The following is a 20,042-nucleotide window of genomic DNA, read 5'->3' on the forward strand; positions in this document are numbered from 1 at the left end:
TTTGTTTTTCTTTGTTTGTTAGTAAAGTGGAAAGCGAGAGATGAGGAAAAGAAGATAATTCAACGTTAAGGGACTAAGGGGTTTGGCCTTCCCAAATGATCTCTGTATTAGGTAGAATGAGCTAATGAGATGGGACTGGGAAGAGTGTCCCAGATCAAATTTATAGTAGAGGTGGGCAACATCAAAAGCCACCAACTTAAGAACATAACAGCAGTTGCATGGGAGGGTGGGAAAAAAAAGCAAAATTCAACCAGAGGTCAGCAAATACATTCCTTTGTTTACAGTTGTATTTAGGCAGTACAGGTACTGACATTCCTTTAGTTACAGTTATATTTAGTTTGGATTGGTAATGACATTACTTTATTTACAGTTATATTTAAGGCAGAAGGGTACTGATATTCCTTTCTTTACAGTTATATTTAGGGACAATGGGTACTGACATTCCTTTATTTACAGTTATATTTAGGGTGGATAGGTACTGACATTACTGACAGTTATATTTAGGGCAGATGGGTACTGACATAATTTATTGACAGTTATATTTAGGGAGGATGGGTACAGACATTCCATTATTTACAGTTATATATAGGGCCGATGGGGACAGGTCTATGTTTGGCCATTGAACTTAAAAATTACCATAAGGCATTACATCAAAAATGCTGTTCAGTGAAACTCTGCAGACCTCCACACTCCCCACTAGTTATTTATACCAACTACGACATCGCACTACAGTGGGGAAAGGGTAAATTTCCTGATCCCTACAGTAATGTGATCTTACTGGTATGGCTCAATAAACAGTATGTTCGCTAAGACATGCCGTTCAATGCTTTTTCAGTAAGATGGCCAAACATAGACTCATGGGTACTGACATTCCTTTATTGACCGTTATATTTAGGGCTGATGGGTACTGGCTTTCCTTTATTGATAGTTATATTTAGGCAGATGGGTAATGACATTACTTTATTTACAGTTATATTTAGGGCTGATGGGTACTGACATTCCTGTATTTATAGTTATATTTAGGGCTGATGGGTGCTGACATTCCTTTATTACAGTTATATTTAGGGCAGATGGGTGCTTGCATTCCTTTATCGACAGTTATATTTAGGGTGCATGGGTACTGACATTCCTTTATTTACAGGTATATTTAGGGTGGATGTTACTGACATTCCTTTATTTACAGTTATATTTAGGGCTGATATGTACTGACATTCCTTTATGTACAGTTCTATTTAGGGTGGATGGGTACTGACATTCCTTTATTTGCGGTTATATTTAGGGTGGATGGGTACTGACATTCCTTTATTGACAGTTATATTTAGGGTACATTGATACTGACATTCCCTTATTTACTATTATATTTAGGACAAGTGGTCTGACATTCCTTTATTTACAGTTACATTTAGGGTGGATGGGTACTGCATTCCTTTATTTACAGGTATATTTAGGGCGGATGGGTACTGGCATTCCTTTATTTACAGTTATGTCTGGGGTGGATGGGTACCGACATTCCTTTAGTTACAGTTATATTTATGGTGGATGGTACTAACATTCCTTTATTGACAGTAATATTTAGGGCTGATGGCTACTGACATTCCTTTATTTACAATTATATCTAGGGTGGATGGGTACTGATATTCCTTTATTTACAGATATATTTATGGGTGGCGGGTACGGACATTCCTTTATTTACAGTTATGTTCACAGTGGATGGGTACTGACATTTCTTTATTTACAGTTTCATTTAGGGTGGATGTGTGCTGACATTCCTTTATTTACAGTTATATTTAAGATGGATGTGTGCCAACATTCCTTTATTTACAGGTATATTTGGGGCAGATGGGTACTGAGATTCCTTTATTCATAGTTCTATTTAGGGTAGATGGATATTGACTTTTCTATGTATCTGTTCAGGTCAGAGATGAATGCAGCAGCCCTGTCATTTGGGTCTATTTGTAACTGGAAGAAAGCTTGGTAGTTGTAGACAAAATGTGACTTATTCTACTTTACTTTAAGAAATCTCAAACATTCCTTGAAAAGAGAGAAAGAGAAAAAATTGGCAAAGGTTTTTACATGCCACAGTTAACTAATATTGCAGACTCTGCCTTGTTCGACAATTTCATACGTTTTCTTTTCCAAAATAAACACTTCCATTCCAAGTGCAACAGAATTAAATAGAATGACTGTTTTGAGATGTTCAGAAATAGTGTATGCAGACAAAAAGCACACACACACACACACACACACACACACACACACACACACACACACACACACACACACACACACACGTACACATAGACACACATCAATGTTAAGATAGGCTTTGTAGAGCTGCAAAGGAAGTGCTATTTGGAAATGAACACACAGAATATAATAACTAACATTTTGTTCTTTCTCTAATTTGTTTTAAATAGCATTTTTGCTTATCAGTTTCTGAATGTTTGTGTTTTGTGTGTTTGATAGTTATAAGCTTTTGTCAACTAGAGATTTTTACTTCCTATTATCCTCCCCTCTCACTAACATGCAAAGGTTTATGCCATGCTATCATTTCTGCAGTAGACAAATGATTCTGGATGTATTCGATACATGGAGTCAAAACTCTTGAGCTTAATAGCATTTTTTATTGCCATAGTCTTTAGTGTTAAGTATGAATGCACTACAATCACTTTCAGCTACTTATCTCTTTCATCTAAGAGTTCAGCCATGTTGATTGAGTTCTTGCTTTTAGATGCTTATCTTTCTTTCAGTTAAGGTTTCAGCAATGTTCATTGAGTTCCCTCATAAACCTTTACTTACTTTGGCATACATTCTGAATTCAGTGCAGCAATTATAATCTCTGGATGCCATATAATCTGAAAGGTTTCAATTTATCCAGGCTCATATGGGGACTTGAGTCCAACACTCCTTGTTTGCTTCCTGTATGACCTTCAGCAAGTAACGTAACCAGATACTGCTCAAGGGTGAGGGACTGGGTGACCTGTGAGTCTACTTGGTTAAAAAATGTTATTATTATTATTATTATTATTATTATTATTATTATTATTATTATTATTATTATTATTATTATTATTATTATTTATTATAAGCCACAGGCACAGACTGCAGTAACACTAATGCCAGTAATTAATAAAATGGAGCAGGTGTGTCTAACACATTCAATATATTTGACTTGAGCACAGTGCATGCAGTATATGAAACATCGGTCAAGGATAATTGAAATGCAAATTTAACTACAGCACTGGAGTATAACACCTATTTATTCATACAAGGGATAGTGTATTAAGGTGATTATTGCCTTTCCACATAGAAACTTTTCTCTTTCTTGAGTCTGTAAAGTAAATTCTAAAACTAGTTATTGAATTGTGTCTCTAGACCATTTTATTCAGTACCAGATCAAAATTTACCAGTGGCAATAGAAGGAAAACATGAATAATGGAAAAGATAAATATCACGTATGAAGTCGCATTAAAGAAATGAATGAGTTCATCTTACTCTAACTATTTTTCATATTTTACTTATCTTATTTTTGACTGATAAAATATAATTAACTATAAAATAGTTGCCTGAAATACAGGGATCAGTTCTGCAACACCTACTGTTTGGAATCTACTTCTCTGAAGTACAGGCTAAAAACTAAAGGACTGTGGCTGACAAGGTTTGCTGATGACTGCAAACTGGGAGTGATGATTGAAACCTCTATTGATGTCAACATCCTGCTAGAAGGTCTTGCGCAGACTAATGACTGGTGACAAAGTCATGGTCTTAAACTTAATGCAAAAACATGCATTATTATTCCCTTTGGCAAGGGTGATATTCCTGGCAGCTACCACATCAATAGCAATACCCTAAGCACACAGTCAGTGGTGAGAGATCTGGGCACACAGGTCAAAAGCAAACTGAACTTAGATCACCATGTCTCCACAGTGGTAAGAAGGGCATTTAATATGGCTTAGCTCATAAGTAAAGGCATTGTCTCCAGAAAAAAAGAGGTTGTCATCCCCCTGTACTCTTCCCTCATCAGGCCAATAAGAGTGCAACGTTCCCTTTGGTATGTTCCTTTTGAAATACCTGCAGCAATTGGAGAGACCACAAAGGTTCCTTACAAAGAAAATTCAGGGTCTTCAAGAGCTGTCTTATGCAGACAGACTGAAATCATTGTCACTTTACTCTGTGTCATACAGACTACTAACAGGCGACCTGTGCCTTGCATATCTAGCAATCTCTGAGCCAGCTTTAATGGAAATGCTGCACATTCGCAAGTCAAATGGTGCATGAGTCACTCGTGCAAAGGATCTTAATCTGGTATGTGACATCAGCAGAACTTGCTGGAGAGACTGATTTGTCTCACAGAGGTTGCACTAACTTTGGAAATAGTTTCCTATTCATGTTAAAAAAGCCCCATCCTTATCCCAATTTAAGCATAATTTGGATGATTGGTTGGGTAACTGGAAATTCACCACAGGGATTCCACCTGTGTCCCTCTTGGATAGGGGCAATAGGTGCTGATTTTACTATCTGCTTGAACCAGACACCCATGGGAACATGGGCTGAACCTGACAAGGCTTTAAAGTCCCTAGGGCAGTTAGTCTAGTAACCTCCTATGATCGATCCTATGATCCTATGAATGCTTATTACAAATATAAGCCCTACAAAATATGAGGTACAGATTAGTCATAGGACTGGATTTTAAAAGCTAGTTGCAGACAATGTAGCAAGCCAAAAGAAGACTTCAGTACACCAGCTGCAAATGTGATTTCTGAAGGTGCATTGCAAGCTGCCTGAATACTTATTTATTTACTGTAGTATAATTACAAATTCTGGGCATGCCTGTTGGATTCCAAAACATGTTATGTATGCCCTACGCAACTGAAATGCAGCAAAGTGCAACGTTGGCTCTGTTTCGAAAATCCTTGTCAAATGCCATACTGCGAATCAAGGAAAGGAAACTATTCTTTTGGAATCCTAACAATACAGTCAAAAAGAAAGACATGCTGCCTGCAGTGAATGACCTGCAACAGGTTGTAATCCTGCAAGCTATGGAGGGGGATCTGGCTGTGTATCCTAGAAGGCAGCCAGCTAGACAGAGAGCCAGGCTACAGCTAAGCCAACTCTCAGATCAAGAAGTCATTGATTGGTACCACCCAGACAAACAGCTGTTGCAGTCTTTATGCAACATGTTTGTCTCCGGTACATGTCTTTGCGGACATTGCAAGGCAACCACATATCTTTTGAAACAAAAATGTGTCTGAGTCTAGGTGTACTAGCATATGGGACATTTTAATGACATATGGAAGATGCTGTAGGAGTGCCACAAACAGCTGCAAGTCATATCCTTGCACAATTCCTGGCAGCAATGTGCACCAAGGTAGATGAACACATACACTTTCCATCTATACCCATGGAGTGATGAACTGTCATGAATCATTTTATTACATTTCAAACTTCCCCCTATGTTCTTGGTGCAATCCACTGCACCCACATCCCTATAAAGACCCCCCCTGCACCCAGAAGCAGAAAAATACAACAACAGAAAGGGATGGCCATCCTTGAACTGCCAGGTAGTGTGTGCAGCAGGTGACAGCATAACAAACATCATGCTGACACACTCCATGTGTGTCCATGATGATGCCATATGGAGGGGAAGTGGTCTGAGGGTGGCATACCAGCAAGGTGAAATAGCTGAGGGACTACTACTGGCTAAGAACAGGAAAACAGCTAGGATGTAAGCTAAATACATCCCTGTCAACATTATTCATGATGAAAACATTCTGTTCCCCCTCCCTACAACAGGGTGACTTTGGTTATCCACTTGAGCCGTGGCTAATGACCCTATATACAGAACCTTCTAACCCCGCAGAAGAGATCTATAACAGAGTACACAGAAGTCCATGAAATACCATAGAGCAGGTCTTTGGAGTACTGAAAGACAGATTCAAATGTCTGGACACATCCAGGATGCACTGCAATACACACCTGAAATGGCAGCAGAGATGACACAATATGCTCACAACACATGGCGGTCTTTCTGTTACAGGTGTGTATGAACTATCCCAAGAACCCAAGATTTCTGAAGATGACATTCCACAGCTATCAGATGAAGAACAGGAGAAGACAGGGGGCAAAAGACACAGGTGTGGGTGACTGAGGATGTGACCAAAAGATCAGGTGCAGAAGAGACTGCAGCATCTGACACACACCTTTGAGTCATGACAAGCCACACATACAGAAGTGCACACATGAAACATTGATTTTCTTGTGATTTCCCACCACTAAAGTACAGATTGCATCTAATGGTAATTACCCACTAGACGTGTACACTGAGCACTGGATATAACAACATAATTCTAACATATAACAATATGAACATATACATATCTATCACTAAATGGACCGTAAACTCAGCCTACACGTGTCACAGATATGCTTGCAGACTCATAGTGGTGTATGTGTGTATGGCAGACAACAATGGACATACCTTTGTGAAACCCATTCCTATCTTTCCAATATCAAAAGATGCAAACAGGAAACCAAGTCAGGACATACTGCAGAACTGTTGTTAATATTACAAGTAACATATATCAATGTAAAGCATGGATAAAGTTTAATTTACTAAATTAAGTCACCTATGGTTAGTAAAAATGATAGACTCCCATTGCATCAGACATCAAAACAACCACAGACAGATGCAAAGCAATTGTTATTACTACAAGGTGACACTGACACTACAGGACATAGTGGACTAACTATCACTGTTAGTATAATGCAGTCTAGGACATCCACACTGACAGCTCATACCATGATCCTGACTGCCCCGATCACGTATGGAAAAACTTAACCCAGGCTGCCCCATAGACGAGACTCATGGGGTGATGCCAGCATGTGGAGCTACACTGTGAGAAGGAGCATAGGTGTGAGTATAATGTCTTGCTGTGACTGCCAGGCTCATGCCAGATTGTCTAGCAACAAATGTGTGTGCACATTGCAACATAGACATTGATACCCAATGGGTAAGGGCTGGCCTGCTAAGAGGGTGTTTGCCTTTCCCATGTAGCAGTTGCCTATGCACAAACAGGTCACACAGGACCCTGCTTGTACTAGGGCACTCCAGTAGTACTGCCCTAACCAGGGATTCAATGGACCATGGCACAGATAACATGCTTTCATTCTGTGCAGCCAATGCTTTCATGACCTCAAGCTCCTGTCCTTAAAGCACTCACAGCTAGTGTGCAACATGATCCATGTCACAGGCAAGTGCATGGATGTCAGATCCATGACGTCTCTGGTAATTTTCATTTGCTTGTAGGAGTAGGCAGACACCCTCTGACACATGCCCATACACACCAGCTACACATCAAAGTCTGTTGTGCTGGGCAGTATCGCTGTCCTATAGGGAAGTGCAAAATAACCAGCCGACTCATCATGGGGCTATGGTCCAAATGCCTCATCCTGTCTATTTTCTGATGTCTTCACATTGTCAGAATGGCTGGACAAGTTTTCCTGCACATCTAAGGCTACAGCCTCATCCACATGACTGTTACCATCTGGGCTGGACTGTAACACCAAATCTGTGTCCTGTGAGACACATCAAATCCCACATCAAGATCAGTGGATGGGCTAATGGAGGATGAAGGCAGTGGACATACTAAGAGAAGAGACAAATGATGCAGGTCAGGAAAACATGCTTATATCATATGCTGGATATCTTTACTAACATATGCCACATATGTCATTACAATGTTACAGATCATAATGACTTAACAGGAGAGTGTGTCTGTGTATGGCCTATGGAACCTATATAACAGGGAGTTGACAATTATGTTATATATGCAACCTGCATGACATATCTGAGGAATACAAGCATAACACATACCTAACATGTCCTTGTGGGAATCTGCCTCAGGAGGTGAGGGCTTAAATGCAGCTGTTGTTGTGAAACAAAGTCATAAACACAGCATTATCAACCACATACTTGTTAGCATGTATCATTCCAAATGAGTAAAACACAAAAACACACAGAAGGTAATATATGCATATACATCTTGGTCATGGCCAAGATGCCAATGGTGGCTGTCCTATACAGGGGTAGAAGGATGCAGTATTAATGGAGGACAGCAACAGGAGTAACTGCAATGATAGCAGTGATATTTATGAAACAGAAGCAATAGCACACCAATTACACTCTTCTGATGAGGCGAGTTTGTCTGTTGTGATGTGGATTTTGCAGTGAGAAAAGACAGACAAAGGAAACACAGTCATGCATGCAGGAAGCAGGTGCATGATGACATGTATAGCACAATAACCGGATATAGTTGTACTCACATGATGTATGCTGCACATATCGGCCAGATGTCCCTGTGTATGATAAACAGTGACATTGATTTCAGACAACACAGTTATGCTACACAGTGTTGCAAGATATGAACATGGTGGGGGAACCTACCTGCTCTGTGTGTAGGTATACCTGCACTGTGCCCCAGAATATGTACCTGTAGTTTTTAATGCCAGGGGAAATTTCAATATCAGAGTATATACTGCTGGAATAACAAGAAATAGAGGCAGTAACAGATAATGGTCACAGTAACAGTATATACAGACACTTACCTGTCATATCCTGCTGTTGTACAGAAGTGAATGGTCTTGTGCAAATGAAATGCAGATACACGTGTTGGTTATACTGTTAAGTATGAACTGAAATTGTAGGGCAACATGACATTATACTTACATTGATCATTATGACCTGATGTGCAGTGCAAATCTGCTGCTGCAACACAAAAATAAAAATACATGTATATGAATGTAACAGCAATATGTACTGAGTTACTCTGTATGCATTAATGGTATGCAAAGTAACACATACGTGTGGGACCTGGAATACCTGCTTCTATCCCACCCCAGGTATGCAGTGCTCCCCACTCGCTGTATGCAGTGACCCGAGAAACTGTGTGATCTCATCAGGGGGTGTCATTGGTGGTCCACCACTAGTGGCAGCCCTCGACCTCTCATACTGGCATACCCTGTTGCCTGCACAAAAGATTATATTGTGACCTCCCACAGTATTAATCATGTTGGTCAGGTCAGTCCACACCTCATTCCTCCATGCTGTATTTCCTTCTCATCCATGGAGTATCTGCCCATGTAGCACAGAGCATGTATTATTATTTTTTTTTCCTGTGGTGAAAAATTGTTGCCACTAGCTCTGTTTGCCATCTGAAAGACAGTTCTATGCACAAGTTTAGATTATTGTGGGGGCCTACATATGGAGATGATTATGTTGACAGCTTATGCCAATTTACCTTCTCTGAATTCCTGTGTAAATGCAAAAATCGAGAAAATAGTCTCTTTCCCATATAGTACTGTGACATAAAACAGTATATGTGATATGAAAACAATGTCTGAATACATGGGTCTATATTAGGTCGCCAAAACGGTATTAAGGCAAACACCTATTTAGCAACCGTAATCAGTGAAAATCACTTCAGTAAATCACTGAATTCAATAAGGGCAATGAAATAGTTGCCCAAAGCACAATGGACAACTGCAGAACTTTGCCGTTTTCTCCACTGTAGTGCGATCTTAGAGTTGGTATATATAGTTGGGGGGGTGTAGGGGCAAAGCCCCTCACTTGGGTGGGTTCGAGTCAGCTAAAAGTCGGTCTGTTGGGCTTCGAGCAACTATTTCACTGCCCTTAGTAAATTCAGTGAATTTCTGACACAATTTTCTCTGATTAGGGGTTGCTGAATACGTGTTCATCAGAATAACATTTCAGCAAGTAATATAGACCTGAATACATAATATTTGGAACAAAAACATAACTTGTGATATCTGTATATACTCTATGGGATATGAACTCATTTCAGGGGATATGACAGCAGTGGAGATCCACGAACAGCAGCATTGTGCCACACAAACAACACATTTTGTATGCAGTTCACATTAACATACTGCTCATAACATATATGTAAAACAAAAATGCATGATGGCTGTCACATACCTTCTGTTGCTATAATGCAAATAGAGCCTAAACAAACAAACTGCACAAAAAAGCAGTCATGCTAAACTGATCTGTTATACATGATGAGCTTATATCAACACAATGCTATCCCTGTTAGCAGACAGTATCTAAAAAATATCAATTGAACATCTTACAGAAATTTGTAAGAAAGCCTCTGTATCTGAAAGCATACCACGCACAGTCCATGGTAAACAGACAGAAATATGGATCCAGTTTTATGGAGGTAATAGTTCTAGTAAATGGTTTAATTAGCATCAACGAATAACTATCCATAACAGTACTACAAATACATAATAATATAGCAACATACAGATAATATCAGAATCCATAGGTTTTTTACATATATCATGGACATTAGTGATTCACTAGCAATATATACAGAAAATACGTTAATATGTCCTTATTTACTTTTTACTGGTGCTGTTTATATTTTTATGCCCAACTGTCTATTCCACCTATGTTCCTGCTGGACAGTGGCAAAGGATGCTGACTTGTTAGAATATGAGCTAAATTCTTGGCTAGGCTTGTAAGGGCCTCAGGGCCAATAGCCTAGTAACTTGCTATGATCCTATGATACTATGAACTGCATAGGGGGAATGAGTGCTTGTTAGTGATGCATATGTACCCACCTATATTTATATAGGTCAGACCTACAGCCTTTCAGTACGTTGCATATATTTTTTATATTGCACACAATTTTCCCCAAATCCAGTAATCTAAGCATATGCACATACATTTCTAAGGAGTAATGATAACAGAAGTCTGTAAGGAGAGAAACATATCCCACCACAGCAATGCTAGCAGGTGCAACATTACCTTTGCAGATACTTATGAGTCAGGTATAACTGAAAATAACACCAGCTATGTGCACACAGCTTTTAAGTCCCATTTGTGCCATATATAATTAACAAGGTTCATTAAAATTTAAGGTTTTGGAATTTAATTTGAGCACACCCACATACGTTCTCAAAATTCTGTGCATTAACTAACAGCTCAGTATAACAGGAAGGTGCTCCACACATATACCTGATAGGTATTATTAAATAGGACCATATGCAGCATGTGCTAGTTATCTTCCAGTGATCTGATACCATCTCAGAAGTGCCACTTTTAAATTGTGATTTTGGTACATTGACAAATCAGATCATTGCAACCTGTGAACTGAGTATGCCCTCAGTGAGCAATTTACTGAATTGTGATCTATTGATTTTATCAACATTATCATTGAGATGGCTACTTCCAGGAGGCTTTCTAGTGTCTGGGCACTCAACTGGTCTGTGGAGAAGACCACCCAGATGCTGACAGTGTACACTGGAGTGGAGCATAGTATGAGAGCCAGACAACTGAACTTTGAGATGATCAACATATGGAACCAGATTGCGAGCAGGGACGTCGGGAGGCATACGCACTGTACTGATTTCAGTACAAGTTATGTAGAAGGGGGGTAGCATTTTAAATTTTCACTTTTTCGCGCTTTACTGCACGATGACGTCAGCTCATCAGGGCAGCCAGTCGGAATGGAGCTCACTGCACATGTATTTCTGGCCGACCGGCCAGTTCAAATGCTTTCCGAGCGGGAAGGAGGATTCGTTATGTTGGTCGAGCGGGAAGGAGGATTCGTTATGTTGGTCGAGCGGGAAGTATTTGGGATTCGTTATGTTGGTCTCACTTCATGCTTTCCGAGCGGGAAGCGTTGTGGATGTACACGTTTGTGTGTGTGTGTTTCTGAGGATTGTACACGTTATATTGGTCGGTCAAAGCGGGAGGAGGATTCGCTATGTTGGTCTCACTTCATAAGACCCGAGGGTTGGTGAGTAATACAGAGAGTGTGTGTGTGTGTGTGTGTGTGTGTGTGTGTGTGTGTGTGTGTGTGTGTGTGTGTGTGTGTGTGTGTGTATGCATTTTTCAGCAAATATTCATTTTTAAAATGAACAGGGGAATTAGCCCAGGAATGGGGAATATCACTTGCTGTTCACTAAGAAGCTGCCGTTTAACCTTCTATTTTGCTAGTTTAAGGGTAGCTTTTCAGTAGTGGATCACATGCACAGTTTTGACAGCAAACTCATGAAACTCCAGTGGGTCTTTATTTAACCACCCAAATTAATTTCTGTGATTATACAGCACTTAACCATTCATACCATTTTATGAATAACAGTAGCATATTGTGTCAAGATGCAATAATGTTTCAGACTTGTTCTCGGTAAGCTGTATAGCAAATTGATTATAGGATAAGGCTTCTTATAACTGCTTTTTGCTTCTCTAACTTAGCTAGAGAAAGTTTTCCTTAGCTAGTTTAGCACATTTGTTGATTCAGATTATTTTTTATGACACAAAGTTTATATTTTATGATAACAGTATATGTATCCCATAACTATATCATACTATGTCATAAAAAGCTGTTGCATGTTGTGTCTCCTTGCCTTAAGATTTTAATATATCATATTACATTGCCTAACCTGTGCTGTGTAAGCTGTGGGCCATAACATATTTACATGGTAATAACTACACATTAATTACAAGAATAGCTTAGTAAGTACCCCGTGTTTATTCATGTGTGTATAAGCAAAACTATTCTTGCACTTTGTAATGCTTGTCTGCTGTCTTTTTACATTGATATTTATGCAAAGAATAGTTATTATTTGTCTGCTATGAATATCTTCATGCATACTTTGTTGATGGCTAAAATGGGTCATTGTGGAGCAGCTCACCAACTTGGTCAACAATCTGTCAGTACACTGGTCAGTCAAGTAACCAGTCAAGCAGTAAGTAAACAGATCACCTAAAGTGCCATCAGCCGAATAAGACAGAACTCCAGTTTAATGTATTTTATCAGGAGTGGCATTTAGAGCTCTTCTTAAGAATACAGTGTAAGGAAGAACTTAATATTATTGACATGACCTGGAACCCTTACCAGTAACCATGTGTAATTCTGAGACTCATTTGTCTTAGTCCAGTAATACTGAGCCCGAATGAGCAAAAATGCAGGCAGACTTTCATATACTAAGTTTGAATTCACTGTGTCTGAGTGCATTCCATTTTGTCCCAGGTGCAATGTTCTTATCTTTTGATTCCCTGGCTTGGTTCTTAGCTGTAGTTCCTTTTGTGTGGTGTTTGCATGTCTTCCCTGGCTCAGTTTGGGTTTAATCCAGTTGCTCTCATTTCCTCCACAGCCCAAAGACAAGGGGTGTGTTTGTGTGTAAATGCCCCAGGTGGGATGTACGGTGTGATTACTCATGGTGGTGTGGTAGGGAATATCTCAGGCTTGAACCCTGTACCTTGTATGGAGGTGTTAAAGACCTGAATTCCCTAACCACCACCATTTGTAAAAAAATTGCAGATTTTTGCCTCATATTTGATCTGATCAATATCTGTATCGTTTCTGTGGTTTTTAACTATTGCAATGCTTGAAATTTGATGGTGCAGTGGTAGCAACGTAGCATTGATGCCTCACAGCTGTAGGTTCTTGGGTTTGGTTCTTGGCTGGGGTGCCTTCTTTGAGGGGGGGGGGTCTGTATCTTCTCCCTGTGTTTGTGTGGGTTTGCTTTTGTGTCCTCCCATGTTACAAAGACATGTCAGCATTATTTTTTCCTGGGCCTCTGCTGAGAATTGTGTTTTTTTTTTGTTCTAAGTCAGACTGTCCTGATTAACAAATTGACAGGCATTTCAATTTCAGACTTCAGGTTTCTGAATGTTTACTTCCTTACATATTTGATGGTGCAGTGGCAGTATTGTTGCTTCACAGCTGTAGGTTTTCTGGTTTGATTCTTGGCTGGGGTGCCTTCTGTGTGGAGTCTGCATCTTATCCCTGTGTTTGTGACATAGTAAAACAACTTTTTATTCTAGCAATAAATATATACTAACACAACCTTTTTTATAGCAATTTTTTTAAGTTTATGACTATTTGAAATTTGTCCTTATTTTTGGGACTGTAATACCCTGTTATTGGCTTTGTCCAGGTTTTTTGTTCTAAGGTTGACAGCTATGGCAAGAACTGAATTCACTGAATGTTTGAGGGCTGTATTCCCTCATTACTGGGTTTGTCCAGGTGTTTTGTGCTAAGAGGTTGACAGCTATGGTGAGAACTGAATTCATTAAATGATAGCCATTTAAGTTTCAGTCTTCCTCCCTTTCACGAAGCAGGTGATTTGGCATAGTGGTATGTTGTTCTGACTATTTTGCACAGTGACCTTGGCAGTAAAATGTATGATGGTAACACAGCATTTTATTCTAGCAGCTTTCCAAGATTATACAAGCAATGTTTAATGTGTTCCTGTTTTTTGCCCTTTTGACCCACCCCAATAAATTTGGCTTTTTCCAGACTTCTTGTGCTGCGAAGTTGAGATATAGTTGAGTATTGCGTAGATTTTACAAGGAACTGAGAGCTGCAGGGGAAGAGAAGTTTAGTGCTGATTATGCTACGTTGGCTCATATTGCTAGTAGCACAAAATGTTGTGTACTTGCTTTTAATGCAGAAGGTTGTTGGTTCTACTCCCATAAGAGGTGAAGGCTGCTGTACTGAAAGTTAAGACACTTACTATGAGCATGTTATCAGTTTGCCATCCATTTCCTATTGCAATATTACTAGCTTATTATTAATGTAATTTAGGCAATTTATTTCTCAGGGGCATCAGACACTATTTTTCGGTGAAGTCATGAAATACAAAGGTGATTGCTAGCAGCAACTGCTTCATTAGTTAGATTTATTTAACGTGGAATTATTTAGATGACTTTTTTACTACTTCAGAGATTGTGCATATTATTTACTGATAATGGTGGACTGTAGAAGTTTGACTAGACTTTTATGATGGAAATGTTCTGAATTGGGCAGTTTTGTTTCATTGTTTACTGGAAAAATGTTCAAAGCAATAGGAAGGTGTATCAAAGAGCACATGTATGTTTCATATGCAAGGGGCCTATGATTTAAAGCAGCCCAGAATTAATTTTTATCTGCCACGGGTAAAATGTATTTTTCTTTGAATGTGGGTTTTAATGTTGTTTCAATGAATGTGAGTTTCAAGGGCAGAGAAGTTATAATGCCAAGTTTGTTTAGCAGATGTCTTAGTGTTTGTGCTGTAAAATGCAAAATAAAACTTTCAAATGAAGTTCAAATCATCATAGAAGTAAATCAGTATGCACATTAGTGTTTATGGTAAATGGAGTGAAATAGCAAAGTAATGGATCATTGGAATGGCTGCAGGGGGAGGCTCCATTCGACCATGGTTTTGTGAGGGGGAAGGGCGGCAAACTTAGACAGCCCCAGCTGAACTATACCTCCCAACTGTCCAGATTTTCAAAGAATGAATAGATTTTTGCTTCTTATTTTGGTTTGTTCCTCAATTTGTGGTTTTCTGGCAAATGATTTAGGAATAAAGTCACTAAATAATGACACACTAGTTTCAGACTTTATAACCTTCAGAAAAATGCATGCTAAAATAAGACCTGTTCTATCAACTGTCCCAGTTTATACAAGAGCAATTTTAGTACTGTTTATATGTTCCCTCAATATATTTGGCCTTGTCCAGATTTATTGCATTAACAGGTTGAGAGGTACATGCAAATTGCTTTATAGAATTAGGCATAGCCAAACCTCAACTGTCCCTGATTTTGGCTCAAACTGTTGCTCTTCCCTAATGATCCCTCCACAAAATAGCAATTTTGGAAGAAAACATAGAGGGTTTACTTTACTTTTATAAATAACTGTAATGATCAGAGTTGTACATTACTTTTATTTCAGAAATGCATGTAGATTCTCTAATTTTGTCAGCTGCTCTAAGTTAACTGTGCTCATATTAAAATGGTGTCCCTCCTTTGACAGGTTCCCAGCTGTATTGTCTGGCAATTTTATATTTTTGCATCACATTTTTGGTCCGTTTTTCATAAAATTGCAGTTTTCTGGCAAATTAGTGGCAAATTGTTAAAGACTGAAGTTAGAAAATAATGCAGACGTTTCAGTTTCAGATTTCATACCTTTCAGAAAAGACCTACTACTATTCTATTATCTTTCTAAGTTTATAAGAGCAATATTTTAAAAAAAATTCCTTATTTTTGGGCCTTTGCCTCAGTTCTATTTATGAGTTTGTTGCTGTGAGAGGTTGTGTGTTTGTGTGTGTGTGTGGTAGGTAGCATACCTCTCAACTGTCCAAATTTTGCAGAATGTCCAGATTTTTGTCCCATATTTTTTTGTCTGTTCCTCATAAATTTTGTGATTTTCTAGCAAATCATTGAAGGCTGAAGTTGCTAAATAATGACAGACATTTGAGCTTCAGACTTCATGTCCTTTAGAATAATTCATACTAGCACAAATCCTGTTATTCTAGCAACTTTCTAAGTTCACGAGAACATTATTTAATATCTGTCCCTGTTTATTTTAGGCTTTGTCCATATTTCTTGCACTAAGAGGTAGGTAGGGGTGTGTGTGTGTGAATGAAACATCCTAGTTAGTGGTAGCAGGTGGTTAGTAATTTACTCAAGCTCAAAACCTGTACCTTAGTTACAGAAAACAAAAGCATAAAGTCTCTACCCCAACTACCATGCTGCATTTTTCAAAGAACTGACATTTCAGGTTAATTTTCAATTCAAGGAACTGAGTTGAGTGAATTTATATTGTATTACTGAAGAGGCATTACAGCGAATTCCTCTTCATCGACACTAAAAGAGCGAACCATGAATTACGAGAATGGCCATAGCTTGGCTGGGGAGGGGGGTAGCAGTTTGAGAGCTGTCAGTACAAATTTGAAAATCCTAGCTACACCCCTGATTGCGGCAGTGTATTGACATCATATGAGAATCTACAGGACATCACCAAGGTTTGGAGACAGCCAGTGGAGGCCTACAGAGTGCCACACTCCTAAGTATAGCTGTGCGTTCCTAAGGAAATCAGAGATAGAGCTGTGACTTGTATGTCTGATATATTCCTTTTAACCCATTATACAGCTGTTTGACAATTAGCTAATCTGAATAATCAAGAAAGCAAGCTGACTGTTCTCCCTACAATTATGAGTTCAATTCTGATGGAGTTTATTTGTTTAATATTGTTAATCATGCACAAACTACTAAACAGTTTAGATGTTTCTGCTTTCCAACATATAAGCACATCATTACACTCATCCAGTATGGTCATGTATCACTGACAACTGTAGCACATAGGCTGCTGATGACTTTGCATTTATCCATAATCCATAATACTTTGAGAGTATCACACAGTGTACTTGTGTATGTGTGAACAGTAACTCATACAGACATTCCTTAGTCCATTCTGCTTTAAAAAATGCACAGTATTATTAAAATCCTGTTTGTTTAACACAAGACCAATACAGGTCTCAGTGTCTACCCATATGTTCTACATTGCAAAACTTGATGCTATTTGGTAGTTGTGTGGAGCATGATGGCCTATCTTGTTTAGGTGTTGGATGTTTCTATATCACTCTATTATCCACAGGAATATGGATACATGCACGCACACACACACACACACACACACACACACACACACACACACACACACACACACACACACACACACACACACACACACACACACACACACACACACACACACACACACACACACACACACACACACACACACACACACACTAGTAGTTTATTAAGAATGAAGGTACAGCAGCCCATAATCAAGAGGCCAATGTACATATATCAAGGCTAACTGTGGGTTCAAATCCACCTTTGACCTGTGTGTCTGTGTAAAAGTTTTGAGAACACTTGTATAGATAACCTGCTTGTTGATATTAACAAGTATTTTTCACATACTTACAACTATAGCATTTATTTGTCAGATTTCTAAGAATATTTCCATTATCTGTAATATTCTGCCAACAGCAGCTCTTTTACTAACATTTTATATGTAAAGCTTTGAACACACTGAGATGGTTCTATAAAAATAATGTGGAATAGGATAACGTTGGCAAATTCAGTTTAATGCAATAGTATGACATTGTTTATTAACTTCAATTCACCAGCCTTTTCATACTTATATTTGCAGGGGATTAGATGGTCAGATAAACATTTTGATGGTAGAACAGGGACATTCCCTGATATCATGGATACCTTCGATATATAAGTTGCGATGGGACAGAATTTATGTGTATAGTTTCTGTCCTCCCACCTAAATTACATTGTGTGTATGAAATGAATAGGAATTTGAAGTTGTCTTTTAAGAGTAACTATGTGTCACATGGCAGTGTTCCACTGTCAGATGTATAAAACTTTACTGTTGTGCTTCTGTGTTGTGACCGCTGTGCTGACATGCATTCATGCTTGCAATTGTTTTTAATAAATGCAGAGCATATTGTACTTTATTTTAACCATCTTGTAAAGCCTAAGCCATAATCCATATTACTACTGCATCCCTGCATATGCATACCTCTGATTTGTTTAACTACATTTCCTCCATAGAATGTCAGGTAAAATGGATTAGGTAGGCAGTTGGGTGTTAGGGTTAGAAGGTGAATATAGCTGAAAGTCATAGGTTTGAACTGCAGGTCCCAACAATCTGTGTTCATTACTCTTCCAGTGTGTAAAGGACTGCGTGTGAAGCATACAAAACTGTATATGCAGATTCTGTAATGTTATTTGAATTACAAGTTACAGAACATGAGCTGATCAATGAATTTCAATAGTACTTTACAACTTCATCATTCATACATGCTTTTTACTTTTTGTACATGAGAAGTGTATTAGGAATCATGCCTTCTGCTTCGAGTGGATGCACAAGCTGGAGGAGCAACACAGGGACAGAGCTATGCTGATTACCTTTTAGCAGTTTTAAACTAAAATGAATCTGATCATTGTTAGTGCATTTTTCTTTTCTTTTTTTCTTTTTTGTGCCTTACCATGTATACTATTTCCAGTGCAGGAATACACATAATGCAACTGTAAGGTAAGTGCAATAATCATACAATCCCTGTGATTAGCAGTATGAATTAAGCAAAAAATATGCTTTTAGCAGCAAGCCATGTTTTCTGTAGGCAATGTTCTGTATTGTTCGTCACAACCTAGATGACAGGCAATTATTTGTAACTGTCATAGTGCTTTTGATTGTGATGTTTTATGTACAAGTTAAATGTGCTTTGACTGTTGTTTCTACTGTAGTTGGTGTACTTAATATGTCTGAATGTGATGTTCAGTGATTGATCTGTTGTATATAGTCTACCTGTTTGGATACTAAATGGGTGTTTTCTTTGTCAGTGTTCACACTGTCGCTGGTGGCCTAAGTCTGGCATGCACTTTAGTTTAACATGGATATTGCAATTGCCTGCCAATACCTTTATTGTTTTGGTTGCAACATACTTGCATCCTGTGTTTGGAGATAGTTGTGCACCTAGGTATTCCTGTTTATCACTTCTAGCTTTTACATAATCAGCAGTCAGTTTCATGCTGTTTGCATTTTCTAGGGCCATACATAGCGATTGTTAACAAACGTGTGTAAGACATTGATACATTAACAGAGAGATAGTACTGTTTGTAGGACATAACCTATATTTCCACATCACAGGCTGTCACTGTGGTTATGCGTGTCCATTATTTCAAATGTGTTGTGCTGAATTCTAAAGATTTGATGTTGGGTCAGGCAATGACCATGTCACCTTGTTCAGCTGTTTTGCATACATGCACAGACACCTGGGTTATAGTTGACATTCACACACTGATATAAATGTGCAAGGCACACATACAAGACAGGAAATGTGGAAATAATGATATTTGCTCAGACAGCCCACAGGCCAATGTAGTGAGGTATGCATCACAAGTATTAAGCTGTGCAGATGATAGTGTTGTTTTGCATGGTAAATGCATGTTAGTGCTGTGTGACACAGTGTCACAGTATGCTTCTCTTCAAATGTCATGGTGTGCTGGCTGTGTGCATGCTTGTCATGCATAATGATAAACAAGTGTTCAGCTAATGGCAGCATTTCCACTGGTAAGCTCATTATACGTGCCATGGCATGGCCTGGAGTAAACTGCTCTTGTTCTGTGATGGATACAGTGGCCCTGACAGTGCCCTGTATTG

Source organism: Protopterus annectens, chromosome 10.part0 (assembly GCF_019279795.1).
Source record: "Protopterus annectens isolate FY-2018-M chromosome 10.part0, PAN1.0, whole genome shotgun sequence".
In the NCBI taxonomy this organism is placed as follows: Eukaryota; Metazoa; Chordata; order Ceratodontiformes; family Protopteridae; genus Protopterus; species Protopterus annectens.